The following is a 19,732-nucleotide window of genomic DNA, read 5'->3' as shown; positions in this document are numbered from 1 at the left end:
TGTAGTATGTCCTGAAATCTGGTACTGTGATGCCTTTGGCTTTGTTTTTGTTGTACAAGATTGCTTTAGCTATTCGAGGTCTCCTGTGTCTCCATATGAATTTCAGCAACATTTTTCCAGATCAGAGAAGAATGTCTTTGGTATCCTGATTGGTATCGCATTGAATCTATTGCTTTTGGGAGAATGGACCTTTTGATGATGTTGATTCTTCCAATCCATGAGCATGGAAGATTTTTCCATTTTATGGTATCCTATTCTATTTCTTTCTTTAAAATTTTGTAATTCTCATTGTAGAGATCTTTGACGTCCTTGGTTAAGTTTATTCCAAGGTATTTGATTGTTTTTGTAGCTATCGTGGATGGGATTGATCTTAGAAGTTCTTCCTCAGCTGTGCCACTGCCTGTGTATACAAAGGCTGTTGAATTTTGTGCATTGATTTTATATCCTACTGCTTTGCCAAATTCTTCTATGAGTTCCAATAGTCTCTTAGTAGAATTCTTTGGATCCCCTAAATAAAGAATCATATCATCTGCAAAGAGGGATAGTTTGACTTCTTCCTTCCCAATTTGTATCCCTTTAATTTCTTTTTCTTTCTAAAACATTTCTTTTTCTCGGCTAAAACTTCCAAAACTATGTTGAATAGCAGTGGTGAGAGTGGGCATCCCTGTCTGGTACCAGATCTCAGTGGAAATGCTTCCAACTTTTCCCCATTCAATAGGATGCTTGCCGTGGAATTTTCATAAATTGTTTAGATTGTATTAAGGAATGTTCCTTCTATACCCAATTTGCTTTGAGTTTTCATCATGAAAGGTTGTTGAATTTTATCGAATGCTTTCTCTGCATCTATTGAGATTACCATATGGTTTTTCTTCTGTAGTTTGTTAATGTGGTGTATCACATTGATTGACATAAAGTGAGTCTCAGCAAATTTACAAGAATTAGAATCATACTATGCAGGCGGAGGATTAGCCTACTGAGCCGCAGCTCCGGTCTATACAATGTATTTATATACTAATTTTTTCTCTTTTTTTGAAGATTTTTTATTTATTTTATTTGAAAGTAAGTGTTACACAGAGAGAGGAGAGGCAGAGAGAGAAGAGAGGTCTTCCACCCATTGGTTTACTCCACATTTCGATGCAATAGCCAGAGCTTCGGGAATCCAATGCCAGGAGCCAGGAGCTTCTTCCGGGTCTCCCACAGGGGTGCAGGCACCTAAGGACTTGGGCAATCTTCTGTTGCTTTCCCAGGCTACAGCAGAGAGCTGGATCAGAAGTGGAGTAGCTAGAATGAGAACCTCAGCCCACATGGGATGCTGGCATTGCAGGTGGCAGCTTTACCTGCTATGCCACAGCCCCAGCCCCATATATACACTAATTTTTAAAAGTAGGACTGGTTAGAACATAAAATATGTGAACCATCATATATTGGAACTTTAAATTAAGAAAAGCATCCTTCACCACAGATACATTGTGAAAGGTTGTCTTATTCCTCTTGTTAATAAGTATGTTAATAATAAGTAAGTTAATAAGTATGTACTTGTGATTATTATAATCTTTGGGCTGGCAGTTTTTAAATAAGCAGCTTGACAATTAAGTAAGTTATGAATTTGCATAAAAATAAAACTTTTTAGCCTAGGATTTTATTTACCCATGTGAACGTTTGACCTAAATATATTTTCATTTTTCCTTCTTGTATGATTAATGACTCTGCCTTGTCTCCCACCTCAGTAGCACCATTGGGAATACACAGGGAGAAAAGAGGCAGAGAGAGAGAGAGCTTGAATCCGATGGTTCACTCCCCAACTGACCACAACAGCCAGAGATGTGCTGATCCGAAGCCAGGAGTCAGGAGCTTCTTCCGGGTCTCCCATGCAGGTGCAGGGGCCCAAGGACTTGGGCCATTTTCTACTGCTTTCTCAGGCCACAGCAGAGAGCTAGATCAGTAGTGGGGCAGTTGGGATTCAAACCAGCACCTATACGGGATGCCAGGGCTGAAGGCAGTGGCTTTACTTGCTATGCAACAGCACAGGCCCCAACAATAACTCTTCCCTAATACTAGAGCTCCAGGTACTACATATTGCTTTGAAATTTAAAAATAAATGACAATAAAAGTTATTAATCTCATATGGTTCATAATGTCGCAATGATGAATTACATTGTTATCATCTTCTCTTTATATATGAGAAATATGAGGCCCCAGACTCAAAAGCATCCTATCTAAGACCACGCAGTTATAAATGGCAGAGCTAGGGTCTGAACAAGGAGTCTAGTGAATATCCCTTTGTATATTGTTAGAAAATAAAAATCTGGGCACTGACTGACAAATGCAGATAAGCTCTGGATCAAATAGAATAATTTATGATTAGCATCTGTGTATCTAATTTAAGGAAAATATTGATTTGTTCTAACATGACCAGTTTACTATATATTTTAGTTAATTTGTGAAGAGTGAAACACATGGATTAGTTTATCATATTAAAGCATCTTTTTGTTTTGTTTTGTTTTCTTCAGAGCCAGCGCTGTGGCATAGCAGTTTAAGCCACTGCTTGCAGAACTAGCATCCCATAAAGGCACTACTTCAGTCCTGGCTGCTTCACTTCTGATCCAGCTCTCTGCCAATGTGCCTGGGAAAGCAGCAGAGAATGGCCCAAGTGCTGGGCCCCTGCGCCCACGTGGGAGACCAGAAAGAAGCCCCGGCTCCTTGCTTCTGCCTGGCCCAGCCTGGCCATTAAGGCCATTTGGAGAGTGAGCCAACAGATGAAAAATCTCTCTGTCACTCCCTCTCTCTCTGTAACTCCGCCCTTCAAATAAATATAATACATCTTTTTTTAAAAAAATTCTTGTTAATGAATATAAAGATACTGTTTTATCAATATAAATGTCTCACTTTGAGACATTTTTATATGAATAAAAAATTTTTCAAAGAGATCTATGATTTCCTGTTTTACAGACACAGTTTGATTAATTGTGTGCTTTCAGATAATAAGCCACCTTCTCAATATAAAGTAATGCTTGTCTCCTTAAGTTCTATAGTTCAGCTTTCATATCTTAAAATTTATTATATGCCTATGAGACAGGAACAATAAAAATAATCTTATGTATTTTGTAAGAGTATACTAAACCTTTGTAAGATCTTATAATGTTCTAATTTTGCAGACATCATCAAAGTTTAAAATGAGATTTAAAGACACAGATAATTCATTGCTTATGTACCACCATTTAGTTGTGTTTAGTTTCTATTTTTGCCTATTTATTTCATAATTCAGTGTAAACCAATTTTTTGTTGATTACTAATAACTGACCACATTGTCAAATCATACTGAATAACAGAAATGCAGCCAAGCTGAAATCACTTGTGATTATTTGGACTAATCTATGTGTTCACTGATGTGTGTAAAACATTTGCCAGGAAACAATAAATGCTGTGACTTTGTGATTATTACTGTGGAAAGGGGCAGCACATAAATTAGTAAAATTCTGCACTGAAGAAAAAACACTTAATTAGAAAAATTACAGACAACTTTAAATAGAGAATGACCCCACAATTTTATTAATAACATATTATGTTAGAAAAAATACCCAAAGGAAAAGCAATATAAAGACTAAAAATAGTTTATTTTTATCTTAATGAAGTCCATAAAAATAAAAGCACAAAATAGGTCTTGCATATATTAAATAAAACTATAATACTATACAATTAATTGTTCCCAGTGAGAATACCTCCACAGGAGTGGATTTTTGACACCTTCTTTTAAGCATAATTTCAAAGAGAAATATTGGGAAAATCTTTGAGGTTAGTGAAATCAATGACACACAGTTTTGCAAACATGGCTTCTTCTCTTGCTAAAACTTTGACTAATTGCCTCGCCATGCCTTTTTGCATTTAGGTAGAAGACAGCAGGATTCAAATGATGTAAAATTAGAGTGCCTATATTCTAAATAACTTTTAAAAAATTTAATAGCTTACCGAATGTAAGTAGGTCATTTCCATATCTGCAATTCTCTACCTTTAATAGAACTTCATCATCCGTCCAGTTGTGGACTTGCAATAATGAAAACATGAATGTGTCTTCATTAAAAATGCTTTACAAACCTCTTATTTGCTCAAAGTCAAGTTGTGAAATATTTTTATTGCTTAAACTAAAAGCAGCATGCTTGTAATACATTATCATCCTGGTGCAGAAGATTTTTTTTTTTCTTTTCTCATTCAGGCGATATTTTGTATGCTCTATTATCATGGTAAATAATTAGGATGTTTGTAATTAATGTTTTTCTTCAAAAAGAGACAACTATTTCAAGATTTTCTATTCAACTAGTTTGGATAACAAGAAATATAGCATATTAATGACATGTGTCTCCTTTTGACCAAATTTTTTTTTTTTTTTTTTTTTTGACAGGCGGAGTGGAAAGTGAGAGAGAGAGAGACAGAGAGAAAGGTCTTCCTTTTCGCCGATGGTTCACCCTCTAATGGCCGCCGCGGCCAGCGCACTGCAGCCGGCACACCGCGCTGATCCGATGGCAGGAGCCAGGTACTTATCCTGGTCTCCCATGGGGTGCAGGGCCCAAGCACCTGGGCCATCCTCCACTGCACTCCCTGGCCACAGCAGAGAGCTGGCCTGGAAGAGGGGCAACCGGGACAGAATCCGGCACCCCGACCGGGACTAGAACCCGGTGTGCCGGCACCGCAAGGCGGAGGATTAGCCTAGTGAGCCATGGCGCTGGCAGATATTATTCTTAAGACAAAGATCTCAGGCCCCTGCAACCTGATTTATAGTCCTAAGGTGGTTCTTTAACCACTGGGAAAACTGAAAAGTCTCATAAATCTCAGCTCTCTCCAGTTGGAAAGTGCGACAGAGTTTAAATGTCTTCCACTTACAGTAGTAATGGAGATGTGTCCTCCTTTCAGATTGAAAGGAGGCTGGAAACTGGGATGGAGACTATAATCTCCAGAAATTTCCCATTGGTTCTCTTCAAAGGGGTGTTGTGGCCTGACCATATGTAGGAGATTTTCCCAAACCAAGGGGACCTCTAAAGGAGGTGATCTCCCAGGTTGATGATGTGGCCACCAAATAAGCCAATTTCTGTCAGTTATTTCAGTGGTCCCTTTTCATTGTCCCTTATGGTGTATAACTGCTACTTTCCAGAGAGGGTATCTAAAGGTAACAATTGGTCCATTTCCTGATTTTATTTCATAAGAGACCCATTTAAGTTGAGGAAGTGTATTTTTTTTTTTTCAAATTGGCACATGAGCATTGAGAACTAGGTAGGAATAATTTAGAATCAGGATAATATTTTACCCTTTTATACTTGCTCAGTTCAAGGATTTTTGTAAGAGCTACCAGCTCTCCGAACTGAACACTGATGCCGGGGGGCAGATGACAGCTGGTGTTTGGAAAGTTAGGTTATTTGCACGAGATAATAAAACTAACAAATGAAAGAAACTACCTGGATTTATAACTAGGCTTGTCTCAAATATTGTGTTCTTTGAAATCTACAATACCACCTTTTTTGCTGATTATATCTGTTTAGAATGTGGGCATAAAAATTAAGTATGAATTTTTCATTCAAGTCAGATTTCTCAACAGCTTTCACCACAATTGGCACTTCCTTTCTCAAACTGTTTTCCTACTTTGATTTCAATTAAGTAACATTTCTCTGGTTTCCTTCCGTTTATTTGGCCACTTCACTCTCTATATCCAAGTAATTTTTCTCTAGTTGGTCCTAAATATTGGTGTGTTACAGGGACTATTGCTTGGCTTTAAAAGTCCCTGTGGCTTTAAATTGTCTATTCTGGCTTTTAACCCTTATCAGGGCTCTGAATTCAGGAATATTGCTTTTAGGTGTAAAACAAGAAGGATCTATAAAATGAATGCATACTGGTTGGGTAGTTATTGGTTGGCCAATATTTTTTTGAGTTTCCCAAACCTCTGTATTAATACCTGTCATGATTAGGGACAGGCATATGGATTGCACTGGAGCCAGGAGCATGGTTGTTCCCATCTAGGCTAAGAGATCTCTGCCTACAAGCTGTATTGGGTTCTCCAATATGATGAGGAAGGGATGTCAAAAGAACAAGTTATCCTGGTTACAGCTTAGGAACTCAATGAAATATCTAACCCATGCCTTTCCTGAGATATCTCTGATGGTGAGAAGAACCAGATTTGAGAGAAGTACAGAGAAGGTGGCTTCAGTATCTAGAAGAATGTCAGTGTCCTTCCCTTGGATGATTGGAACTTGGAGCTCCTGAGTGTTGATGGTCTGGGTGGTAGGAGATTGTATAAAAAGTCCTGATCGGACGGTGCCACGGCTCAATAGGCTAATCCTCTGCCTAGCGGCGCCGGCACACTGGGTTCTAGTCCCAGTCGGGGCACTGGATTCTGTCCCGGTTGCACCTCTTCCAGGCCAGCTCTCTGCTGTGGCCCAGGAGTGCAGTGGAGGATGGCCCAAGTCCCTGGGCCCTGCACCCCATGGGAGACCAGGAGAAGCACCTGGCTCCTGCCTTCAGATCAGTGCGGTGTGCCGGCCGCGGTGTGCCGGCTGCGGTGGTCATTGGAGGGTGAACCAACAGCAAAGGAAGACCTTTCTCTCTGTCTCTCTCTCTCTAACTGTCCACTCTGCCTGGAAAAAAAAAAAAAAAAGTCCTGATCCCTTTCATTCCTGTTGGACCATTCAAGGAAGGGCGTTGACCCCAGAGGCCTTGATCTCATGGAGAAGTCAACTCGCCAATGATTACACTGCAAGTAGAACAGACCATGACAGGTTTCTTTGGTGATGGGAATACATACATTCCTTCTTGAAATGCCCCATCTAACCACAGCCACAGCACTTTGGAGATTCCCATGAACTTTTGGGCTGGTGTCATAAGGTTGCTATCAGAACTGTGACCTTTATTTTATCTATTCTCTCTTGTTTTTTCATCTCCTACTGATCAAAATTATGAAACACTTAAGTGGTGGCCTTCACATTTTCATTTCCATTCATCTCCAGTTTCATCTGGTATCCACTTAGGGGGAGACTCATCCTGAGGAGCAGTCTGTTTTCCTGAAACACATTAACCGTTCTTGGCCTCTTTGATCAGGGGAAGATGTAAATGCCATGGAAAGTTCTACAGCTTGGAGAGCAGCCTGTTTCTCAGTCCCTGTTAGTGTCTGATTCAGGGGTAATGTTGCATCTTTCCAATAGGTAGAGAACTGGGACAGACTCCAGAAGGTCTCAATATATCTGTCAGGGTCATTTGAAAATCTTTATAAGTCTTCATCCATTATGACTCTGCAGAAAGGGGAACTTGGACATGAGCAAGGCTTCCAAAACTCCCAGTAACCTCCTGGAAGGGTAAAATAGAAATAGACAGTCAGATGTCCTGCTTACTGACAAGTAGTCTTAGATTTGGGGGCATGAAGGGACTAGAATGGTAGTCAGAGAGATCAGTGTAGTCTGTGTAGCAGATTCCATAACAGGCAGACTGAGAGAGGAAGCTGCGGTCTTAAGGTTACTTGCTTCTAAAAGTACCAAGTCTTGGCTGGTGATGTGACTCAATAGGCTAATCCTCCGCCTTGTGGTGCCGGCACACTGGGTTCTAGTCCCAGTCGGGGCGCCGGGTTCTGTCCCAGTTGCCCCTCTTCCAGGCCAGCTCTCTGTTGTGGACCAGGAGTGCAGTGGAGGATGGCCCAAGTCCTTGGGCCCTGCACCCCATGGGAGACCAGGAAAAGCACCTGGCTCCTGCCATCGGATCAGCGCGGTGCGCTGGCCACAGCGCTCCAGCCGTGGTGGCCATTGGAGGGTGAACCAACGGCAAAGGAAGACCTTTCTCTCTGTCTCTCTCTCTCACTGTCCACTCTGCCTGTCAAAAAAAAAAAAAAAGTACCAAGTCTACTGTACCAAGTTGACAAATTCTTGGCTTATCTCACGGGGAAAAAAAAAAAAAGCTGGAACATGAGGGATCTCAGACATTTTCATACTCTGCAACAGAAGAGGCCTAGTTGGAGGATGGGGTTATAGCTAATACTTCCTTCTGAGAGCCAATTCTCTCCGTCCTCCAGCTTATTTCCTGGCCACAGGTTGGTGGAGAAGACCAGACGTTGGCATTATTCAAAGGGGTGCATGCAGAAGATTTTTATTACTCATTTGAAATAAGAGGATAAGACATAGAAGCATCCAAAATTTTTTGCCTCAGCCAAGTTGAACTTTCCCTCACTTAACTGGACTGTGGGGCATAATATCCTGGAGTCCACATCAGGGAGAGGTCGGAGAACAGGATCAGACCCTCACTGTGCCTCCACCCTGCCCTTGATTCCCTAGGACCACTGATCTTATAGATCATGACTTCATGGACAATCTGGTACTCATGATCGAGAAGGGTTAAGCTATCGGGTGTAGTCACACTTATCTGTGTACTATTTTGACCCCATCTTCTGCCTCCCTATCTTTCCTCTACACCTTGCTGATAAATATTACACACATCTAGCTAGCATATGCCTGAATCCAAAAGCAGAATTCATGAGGATGTCTGGGTAGATAAGGGAACAGATGACCCAGCCAAAACTTGAAGTTTGCTTGCTTGTCTTTCATTCCTTTCTACGTGACAAAGCCGCACACTGAGACCTTGCATTCTTGCAAAACAGAATGGGAAATGGAAAAAAAATGTATATATGGACTTTGAAGGCAGCGCAGAGTTCATTTAAAGGGAATTTGGGCTTCATCTTTAAGCATTTGTAGACTTACTGCTCTTATCTCAAAAATGGGTACACTGATGTTTACCTCTTCAGTTTTAGTCAGAATTGCAAAAGAAAGCAATAGTAGAGTTCCAAGCACAGGCACTCAGTGGAACTTACAGACCTCTGTCTCCTCCCAGACCACACTTGGAAATGCTGGGGAGCAGTGTGGGTAGGGACATCACAGAGAAGCTGTGATGCTTATCCAATCGCCTTTCTTAAACCCAGCTCAGACCCACTCACTGTGTAAGTGATGCCAACTGGACATGCTAAGAGCCTAGACTAGAGTTAAATCACTTACACCATTTCTATTGGCCAAATTCCTCAATGAGCTCCTGCTGTTCAAATTTTCATCCTCCTGGTAGTCTGAACCCTGCTTTTGAATTGCTAGCTTGCCTGTGTTTTGTCAGTCCCCCTTTAAAGAATCCATCCTGCTTATCAAGCCTGCTGGCTTGGGCCGAACAAATGAACTTTTTACCTTCTTTTTTATCTCTTTAGTTAGCGACAGCCACACAGCTAGAAAAGCATGCACACATACATGCCTCATGTCTATTGGGCAGTTCCCTGTGGGAGCATCACCCCCACCACTATGCTGATAGTGGCTTTCTCCCATCCTGTGGTATTTTAATAATTAGTGCCATGATGTGCTAGACAGGCAAAGGTGAGCAAGGATGGGGGTACAACAGGAGACAGCCAGCACCCTGTCCTACACTTACCAGGCCCTAATCTGATGCTGGCACTGGGAGAGAGTACATACATTCACAGTACACCCCATCATCAAATAACCAACAGAACATGCTGTACAACCTGTCTGATATAAAGCCATGGGGCATGAGTTCCCCCTGGAATCACACCCCATTGACCTTGGAGCACAAGACATCAGAGCTTTATATAAATACAACATCATTTTAAGTTAACTCAGTTACCTGTCCCAATTGAGAGTCTTATCTCTTATCTATTGAGAGAGCCAGTTATCCCACAGAAAGCCTTAAGATCAAAAGACTAAGTTTAGAGCTTTAAATCTAAAGATGGTCAGAGGATTAAGCCATGCGGTCAAAGTAATAGCAGTAATAAACACTTAATCCGAGTATTTTGACCAAAACTGTTGCCAGACCTAATCGTAGTTACAGTAATCATTCAATTAAAACTAAGTAGATAATGCTAACTCCTTTAATACTCAGTTCTCCCAAACAATAGGGAAGATAATTCTATTGTAAATAGATGAAGAAAAAAAGTCAGCAACAACATGTAAACTGCAAAGAACAGAGAAAAACAACAATCAAGTAGAAAACAGTTAATGGATTAACGCCTCTGCCTTGCTAGCTTAGGTGGGGGAACCTATCCAATCCTCCATTCCTGACATTTGACCCTGAGTAAGGAGAAGCAGGAAGGAAAGAGGAAGAGTGAGGAGTGCAGATTTTAGTCCAAATCCTGATGGGCTCTTGGAGTCTAAATCCCATCAGGGAAACTTTAGGCAGCACTAGGGAGCCACTCTGGCCAGAAGCCTTCAATCACCCCAAGACCTAACTCCAGGGTCAGGCATTAAATGGATTTCGATGAAAGCAAACTGAGACAGAACAAGACTAATATTTCTGATGCCAAAAGGGAGAGGAGGATTATTCAAGTCTACCCCTGCAGGCCTGGCTTCTGAGTCTTTAAGTCTGGCAGCTGGGCTAATTTCTCTTAACTGGTTGAAAAAAAAAACAGTTAATTCATAGAGGAATATGCTGGAGTTCAGATTATCCCGAAAGAAAAAAGGCACAAGTGGCCTGTTTCACTCACCCTTCCAATGATCCAAGATGAGCCCCAAGAAATGCTGCAAATGTCTACAGTATTTAATGGCTCAAGCTTGCATTGCTTGACTTAGAAACATAGACAAGACAGAGTGTTTGAAACAAAAATAGAATGTTGAAAAAAAAAAAAAAAGGCAGAGAATGCAGATGTGGAAGGAACAGCTCCTAACAGGGGCAGGTGTTCTGGCATGGTGGATAAAGCTGCCTCCTGGGACACCAGCATCCCATATGGGTGCCAGTTCGTGTCCTGGCTACTCAAATTCCAATCCAGCTCCCTACTAATGGCCTCAGAAAAGCAGCAGAAGATGGACTGTGCCCCTGCAGCCCATGAGGGAGAACTGAAAGTAGCTCTAAGATCCTGGCTAGGCCTGGTCCGGGTCCAGCTCTTTTAACCATGTGTTGGGCGTACTAATAGATGAAAGGTTCTCGTTATCAAGGCTGGTGCCATGGCATATCAGATAAAGCCGCTGCATGCAGTGCCGGAGTTCCATATGGGCGCTGATTCCAGCACTGGCTTCTCCACTTCCGATAAGCTCTCTGCTGTGGCCTGGGAAAGCAGTAAAAGATGGCCCAAGTTATTGGGCCCCTGTACCTATGGTGAAGATCCAGAAGAGGCTCCTGGCTCCTGGCTTTGGATCGGCCCAGCTCTGGCCATTGTAGCCATTTGGGGCTTGAACTATTGGATGGAAGATCTCTCTCTCTCTCTCTCTCTCTCTTTATCTCTCACTCTCTCTGTTTCTCCATCTCTCTAACTCTGTCAAATAAATAAACAACTTTAAAAAAAAGAAGAAAAAAAATCTCCCAAAGGTGCTGATTTATAAAATTATACCCTTAAATCTCTTATTCTAAAAGAGGACAGAAGATAAAAAAAAAAGAAAAAAGAAAAAAGAAAGAAACATAAAACCAATGGTATAAATACAAAAGCGATACTCCTGGCTACATAGTGATCCTTCCAGTCAATGATGGACTACATATACGCAGAGGTCTCATAAGGTTGTATTACCCAGATCGTGGCACCTTGTTTGTGTAAATGAATTCCATGTTGTTCACACAATGACAAAACTGCATAATGCATTTCTCAGAGTATATTCCTTCTGTTAAAGGACACCTGACTATAACAAGGTGATGAATTTAATGAGAGACTGTCAATTAGAAAAAATGACAGACACATTAAAATAGATTATTGAATGAATCAAACAACAAGGATTATATTTCTTTAGTTAGATCAATAATTTCATCAGAAAAATTACTTTTTCGGTGAGAATCATAAAACCTGTTCCATATAGAAATGGAAAAGTTTTAAAGATTTATTTATGTATTTTCCTGAAAGAGCGACAGAGAGGGAGAAACAAATGCATTCACACACACACACACACACACATACAGAGAGAGAGAGAGCCCACTAGTTCACCCCCTAGATGGCTGTAACAGCTATGGCTGGGCCAGGCAAAGCCAGAAACTGAGAGCCCTGTCCTAGTGTCCCACATGATAGCAGGAGCTTAAGCACTTGGATCACTTTCTACTGCCTTCCGAGCCACAATAGTAGGGATCTGGATCTAAAGCAGAGTAGCTGGAACTAAAACTGGCATTTTGATTTTGGGATGAAATGTGTTGTTATCAACAGCTGAACCCACTTAGCCACAATACTGGCTCTGGACAGGAAAAACAAATTTATAAATTAGATAAATTATTTTAAATATCTCTAATGTAACTATTCTATTTATGAGGAATAATCACCTTCTTAATTTACTTTGAAAATAAGAAAAAAACTAAAATAAATTGTGTAGAATATTTACAGTCAAATACAAATTTATTTTGAATTATCAATACATAGACAAATGTCATTCTTTAATAATTTTTTCAGTGAAATCTATTTTTAAACTACTGAATTTTATTATTATGAAGTCACTATTCATCCTAGCCCAAAAGATAATGTGAAGTAAAATAGAAAATCTGCTTTGCTCACTTCATCCAAGTTTAATACTTAGAAAGAAACAGGGATGGCAGATGGCAGTGTAAGGCCCTTGTGAGACTTGTTTGCTGCTGATACTGGCTTTTCAATTTCAAAGGCAGGAAAAGACACATTCCTGCCAATCTTCAGCTTAGTGGAGGCTCAATATTAACTGTATTTCTTTGTCATTGGAACAAAAGACACAACAAGGCTTTTAAAATAGCAAGTAATAAATCTAAATAAATAAAAGTTCATTATAATGCTTCTAGTGCTTATTGGCTTAGTAATGCCTTACCTATTGTTGCTGAGACTCGCAAAGAAAATCATGCTTTTCAGTTCAAAATATTTAAAAGTGATGTTTCATGTTTTCACATGCTCTAAATAAAATTGTTTATATTGTGGATACAGCATGTTTCATTGTAAAATAGGTGTCCTGGAAGTACAAACAGATCAATTAAACTGTGGCAAAATTCCAGGTACTGTTATATCAATTAAATTATGGTAAAATTCCAGGCTCAGTTATATACAGCTTCTGGTTCTTACCATGAAAGTACTCATTGAACTCTAATGTTTAGCTTGCTTTCGATCATTTTTAACTTATCATAGAACAAATGGTACAGAAGTAGTCACAATATCTAGTTAAAGTCCTCTCAATTTTCGTTTTAAAGATGGTCTATTTAATATTAGAAAACTTAAGTTTTTTCAACAATACACAAAAATTGTAACAAAATTTCAAAATATGAATATTCATTATAACCCCAGAACCTAAAAATTAGTTTAATTTATGTAGACAGTGAACCCTCCAAGTGCAGGTGACCTTTTTTGAAATTCATGATTATTGTTGTCTTTTAAACTTTACGTGCAAGGATTTTAGATAACATTGTCCTTATGTTTTAAAGTTTACCGAGCAAAACATACTCAACCCCAACTAATTTGGATTATTACTTTCAAATGATTCTGTGATAGTTACAGAAATGATATTAATGATCATTGTTCCCCTATGCTTTTCCTAATAAAAATATTTAACATGTTATTTAAAATATCTTTTAGAGGGCCAATACTGTGGTAACGCCTGTTATTCTCCTCTTCAGATACTGGCATCCCTTATGAGAATACCAGTTTTAATCTCAGCTTCTCCAGTATAGAACCCTGATAATGCACTTGGGAAAGCAGCAGAACATAGCTCAAGTACTTGGGCCCCTGAGTGAGACCTGGATGGAGTTCTGGGCTGCTGCGTTTGGCTTGGCCGAGCCCTGGACTTTGCGGCCATCTGGAGAATGAAACTGCAAATGGAAGATCTTTCTTTCTCTGTCTCTCGCTGTATCTCTGTCACTCTGCCTATCAAATAAATAAATAATTCTTAACAACAACAAATATATACATATAAATGTGTGTATATCTATCATCTATCTATCTCTATCTATCTATTTATCTATTTATCTATCTATCATCTATCTTATAGGCCAGGCAGTTAGCCTAGTTATTAAAATACGCACCTTCCATATCACTGTGCCTAGGTTCAATTCTCAGCTTCAGTTCTTGATTCTAGCTTCCTGTTATTGACAGGCCCAGGGAAACAGCAGTGAATCCTCAAGTAATTGTGCTCCTGCCACCCATACAACAGCTTTGGATTTTTGGCTTTGATCCTGTCCCTTGCTTGACAGTTGTGGGCATTTGGGGAGTGAACTAGCAGATGGGAACTCACAGACACACACACTCTCTCTCTCTCAATCTGTGTGTGCATGTGTATGTGTGTTTGTGTGTGTGTCTGTCTTTCAAGTTAATAAAAATACATTTTTAAAATTAAGCTATATTTCAAAAACATAAATAATTAATATGATCCAAAATTCTAATACCAGTTTTTAAAAGCTTCCTATTCATATTGAAAATTCTATTATCAATTTATAAAAATAACCCTAAAGAGTACAAAAATCATCCCAACTCTTGACTTTCTGCTTCCTTCAAATGATTTCTTGTGCAGTATGTGGAAATAGATCTCTACATGCATTGGAACCACAAATTACAAATGTGGAAATACAGTAGTTCCTACAGTTTAACTGCAGTGAGCCTGACATCTGGCAGCTACACTGCTGGGACTCTCCACTTGAGGGCAATTCGCTGCTCATTTTTAGGTTAGTGTAACATTTTCCCTGTGCAGCAACTTGCTGTGTTCATAGTATAAATTGTTCTGAGGTAGAAAAGAAAAGCCACGCATGAACTGATGAAAGGGTGAGAGAGCTCACAAAGTAAGCCATTCCTCCTTATTTTTTCCTTTCTCAGGAGGGGCATAGGTCACACGTAGCTGGTTATTTATGCATGGCGGGGATAGGGAAGATTTCCAAGTTTTTCTCACTATATGGTATAACTTGCTCCTAGAAATTAGTACTGTTTTAACTTTGATTATTCTCTAGTTTTTTTTTTGTTTTGTTTTTATTATCATTGGTTTTTAATAATTTCAAAAAGTTTTCAATTTGTAATTAAAATTTCAAAGATTCTAATTGCAAGAGTTATGCATGACTTGCTGTGATAAGATAGCCTTGGAATACACTGTATTTTATAGCCTTTTTGAAAATTCAGTCATTATTAGCATTATAAAGGCTACAAGAAATTCTGCAGTTAAAATCACAGTTAAGTTTTTTTTTTTCTTTTTACCAGAATTTCTTAAATTCAATGGTTCTTTTGACATATATAGATAGTACATGGAAGAAGGCAAGAAGTGATTGATTTAATGATGTGGTTAATTTGTAATGAAGCAAATATATGGCAACAGAAGTAATTTTAATAGACTAAATATGTAGTGAATTTGGTACAAATTTCAATAGGAATTGTAAATAATATCAAATGATTTCAAGCCATCTGCTTTGCATGACATATCCATGGGAAATATTGGAAGATAGGCTGATAGTTTTACTTCCTAGAAGTTCTCTACAGGTATAGTCATTATTGTTCAAATCAAACCAGATGGAGTAATAAAGATAAATAATAGTGCCTTTTAAAAATATTTTGAATTAATGTTTTAGTGAGGGTATATTTTCTTAAAAAACAATCATCAATAATATAGTTTTGTGATATAATATTCTCAAGATACAAAGGCAAAAATCCTCACTTTCTACTCTAATAAGAAGATTCAGAGTATAAACATGCAATTTTAAATAGTAAGAATGCTGTTCAGTGGATTGTGTGTTCCATCTGTCATAGTCTCCACATTTTACCACTGACAACATTTGTGATTTGATCCAAGAAATTGTTCCTAACAGGTCCCATCATATTGAAGAATTTTTTTTATATGAGCAGGTTGGTAAATCAACAACATTCCCAACTGCAGACTACAAATGAAAATCAACACCAAACTCAGCACATATGTGGAATCATTATATAACTGCAAAAATTACATATGCGAATTTAGAAATGTAGTTAATGCAATGCAGACCATAAAAAAGAAAAATAATAATAAAATTAAAAGGTGAGATGTTCTTCAGAATTTCTATAAAAATATGACTCAAATATAGAAGGACCAAATATCACCCCATCTGATGTATTTAACTTTGACAATTAAGGCTATGTATGTTTGTCATTTGTACAGCTCCCACCCAATCTCAAAGAAAATCTTGCTATAGATAGGAAACACAAAAAATGTGGTATAGGTGCTTTTTCTTAGAAGCTGTTTCTTTTCTTTTTTAAAAAATTTATTTATTTATTTGAAAGTCAGAGTTACACAGAGAGCAAAAGAGAGTCAGAGAGAGAGAGAGAGAGAGGTCTTCCATCCACTGGTTCACTCTCCAATTGGCCACAACAGCTGTAGCTGCGCCAATCCAAAGCCAGGGGCCATAAGCTTCTTCTGGGTCTCCTATGCATGTGCAGGGGCGCATGGACTTGGGATATCTTCTGCTGCTTTCCCAGGCCACAGCAGCGAGCTGGAGGGGAAGTGGAGCAGCCTGGACTCAAACTGGTGCCCACTTGGGATGCCAGCACTGCAGGCAGCAGCTTCACAGGCTATGCCACAGCGCCCGCCCAGAAGCTGTTTGTTTTATAACCAAATAATGCAAAATCTGATTATTTGAAATAATGACGAATTCATTACATTTAGTAACTTGACGTAATTCAGGCAGGTTTTGGGTGTCTATTCTCTTGCTTGTGCTATTTTCAGGGGTCACTTAACAGATGTGAGCAGTCAATTGAGAAATAAGGGGTTTAAGATGGCATGACTGGTGCCTACTGCCATGGTGGGAAGTCTGGAAGACTATGTTCACTTAGACCTTTTTCGATCTCCTTGTAGTGTCATTGCCTTTCTGAATTACTTCTACAGAATAGGCAGACTCACAAGGTGGCTCAGCATCCCAGAATGAAATGGAAAAAAAATTTCTAGGCTTCAAAAAAACTGGATTTGGAACAGATTTATTAAAATTAGTCTGAAAAAGGACATGGAAGGAAAAGTTCCCTGAAAGTGTTCATTTCTGATGAAACAAAGTATCAAAGAATTTGTTAATAATTTTAAACTACCTCTATAAGCTGAAATGTAAACCTCCTAAATTCAAGGTTGAAGAGTTTTCTAACAGTATGATGGTATGTGGCAGTAGAGCCTCTGGGAGATAACCAGGTTTAGGTAAAATTACAAAAGTGAGGTCCTTGTAAATAAGGGGAAGGGGCATCGGAGTTCCCTTTCTTGACCATGTGAGAGGACCACAGGGATTCTGCTCTCTAGAATCAGACTTCCAGCCCGCAGACTATGAGAAAACAAATTTCTCTTTAAGTTATCTAGCCTGTAATATCTTATGTGGAATCCTAAACAAATCGAGACAGATTTTGACACCAAGAAATGGAATGCTTCTGTAACAAATATCTAAAAATATGAGCAAGGGCTCAAAGAATTTTTGAGGTACATCCTAAAAATATGGATACTAAAGTCTTTTTGTATGACTCAGAAAAAGGGAAAGCTAAAAGGACATCTTCGTAAAGAATACATAAATAATCATTAACAGAATCTGAGCACAAATATGGATGTCTGGTCAGATCTCAGAAGGAAGTGAGGAACGTGCTACTGGAAATGAGAGGAAAGGTAAGCTGTGTAACAAGTAGGAAATTACTTGGCTGAATAGTGCTCTAATGTTTTGTGAACATTAGTGTATGTGAGAAATAATATTAGATATTTAGCTGAGGTTTCCAAGCAAAGTGTTGAAGAAGTGTTTTATTTTTCTGGACTGTTTACAGTAAAACTAAAAAGAAAAGAGATAAATTGAAAGAGTTCTTAAACAGAAAGAAATTTTTAATTGGGGATTATAAAAATTCTCAGCTACTATGGAATTATTATAAGGAGAGCACTGAGAATGTGACATAGCAAACATCTGAAAACAAGACCATGGGAGAAGCTAAAGGACTTTGTTACCAGACAAAAAATCAGGCCCTCGCTGCTTGCAGGGTGGATGGGCAATTCACCAGAGATGAGTGTTGGTAAGAGGCAACAGTGTTGTTATAAAGTCTGCGTCTTGGAGAAAGAGACCTATCGATCCAAGATACTCTTTCTGCCCAACAAGCCAGCAACAGGGTTTTTTTTTTTTTTTTTTTTTTTAAAGTACCGAGGTAGCTTCAGGTGGAGGTTAGAAATAAAATAATGAGTATTTAATTGATAATTATGCAAAGGTTCAAGCTTTGTTCTGATGAGGGTACATCATCAAGAGTTCTCAGAAGGGTGGAGACAACCTGACAATGGAGTTGGGTGGAGGCTTCTTTGTTAGCTTGATCAAAAGTCCACAGCTTCAAATCATCTCCCCTCAGTAGGCTCCTGAAATTCTTAAGCAAATGTTACTAGTTACTACTCACAAGATTAGTCATAGGTTATTCACCAATACCAGTAATTGGTTTTTGTTATATAAAATATGAAAAGAAGGGGTTAGCATTGTTATATAAAAAATGAAAAAAAGTGGGTAAAGCCGCCACCTGCAATGCCAGCATTCCATGTGGTGCTGGTTCAAGTTCCAGCTGATCCACTTCTGATCCAGCTCCCTGCTAATGTGCCTGGGAAAACAGTAGAGGATGGCCCAAGTACTAGGGCCCCTGCACATTTGTGGAAGACCCAGAAAAGGCTCCTAACTTTATGGCATTGATGGAGTGAATCGGCGGATAGAAGATCTTTTTGTGTATCTCTACCTCTCTCTGTAACTCTGCCTTTCAAATAAATGAGTAAATCTTTTTTAGAAAATAAAGTATGATAAAATGTGAAAAAAGGGAAAGGAAAGGAAAATGCCTTTCTTAAGGTTACATCATAATCAGCCATGTCAACTAAAGTCAGGAATAGAAATGAGATTTTATCAGAAGAGACGCTGTCAGTTTCAGTGAAATGGGACAGAGAAAGAGAGAGGGAATGAAGGAAAGCTGTTGGAATTCCTGGATTCTTCAAGAGGAGACTTTAGAGCTGTTCAGCTGCAGATATTCTTGTGCACTATTTTTCAAGACAAAGGAAGAATAGTCCTAAACGGGATTCAGATTATCACAGCTGCCTCTTTAGTTTCAAACAATGAAGATAACTACCTCAGCTTCAAAATCCCAGATGGCCACCACCCAGAGCTTTGGGGGCAGAATTTCCCTGCAGAACCCTGGGGGTGGGACCACCCTGAAGAGTCTCAGAGTTGCCATTTCCACCTAGAAAGACCGAAGGGACAGGATTACTACTTTAGGGAGTTCAGAATGTGGGACTGCAACACCAGAGGGCTGGGAGGTACTACATTCTGGAGAGTTAACATCTAAAGTATTTTGCTTTACTAGGCATTATGCTTGATTAGAACGTATCTAAGTTTTCCATTTTGGAATGGAAACATCTATCCTCTGCTAGCTCCAGCATCTATTATGTATGTAACTTATACAGCTTCACAGATTCAAATTTGGAAACTACCCCAGTATATATCTGAAGACCCACCTATATATCTGGAGTTTGAAGTTGATGCTGGAATATGTTAAGACTATGGGTTTGGAGGTATACAAAATTTAGTTTGCATATAAGAACATCAATTTGGAGGGATTGTGACAGCACATAATGGATGGGTTTGTGTCTCACCAAAATTCATATGTGACAGCCTTATCTTCCCATGTTACTAAAGACAGGGCTTTAATGAGAGGATCTTGATTAAATGAGGTCATAAGGGTAGAACGTTGATTCACTAGAACTGATATTTTGTAAGTGGAAGAGACACCAGAGCTCACTTATGTGCTTGCCCACTGGCTCTCTCTACATCATGTAAGGACAGAATAAAAAGGTAATTGTCTAGTCTTCAGAGAGACTTCACC

Source organism: Oryctolagus cuniculus, chromosome 3 (assembly GCF_964237555.1).
Source record: "Oryctolagus cuniculus chromosome 3, mOryCun1.1, whole genome shotgun sequence".
In the NCBI taxonomy this organism is placed as follows: domain Eukaryota; kingdom Metazoa; phylum Chordata; class Mammalia; order Lagomorpha; family Leporidae; genus Oryctolagus; species Oryctolagus cuniculus.
This window is presented reverse-complemented; position numbering follows the sequence as displayed.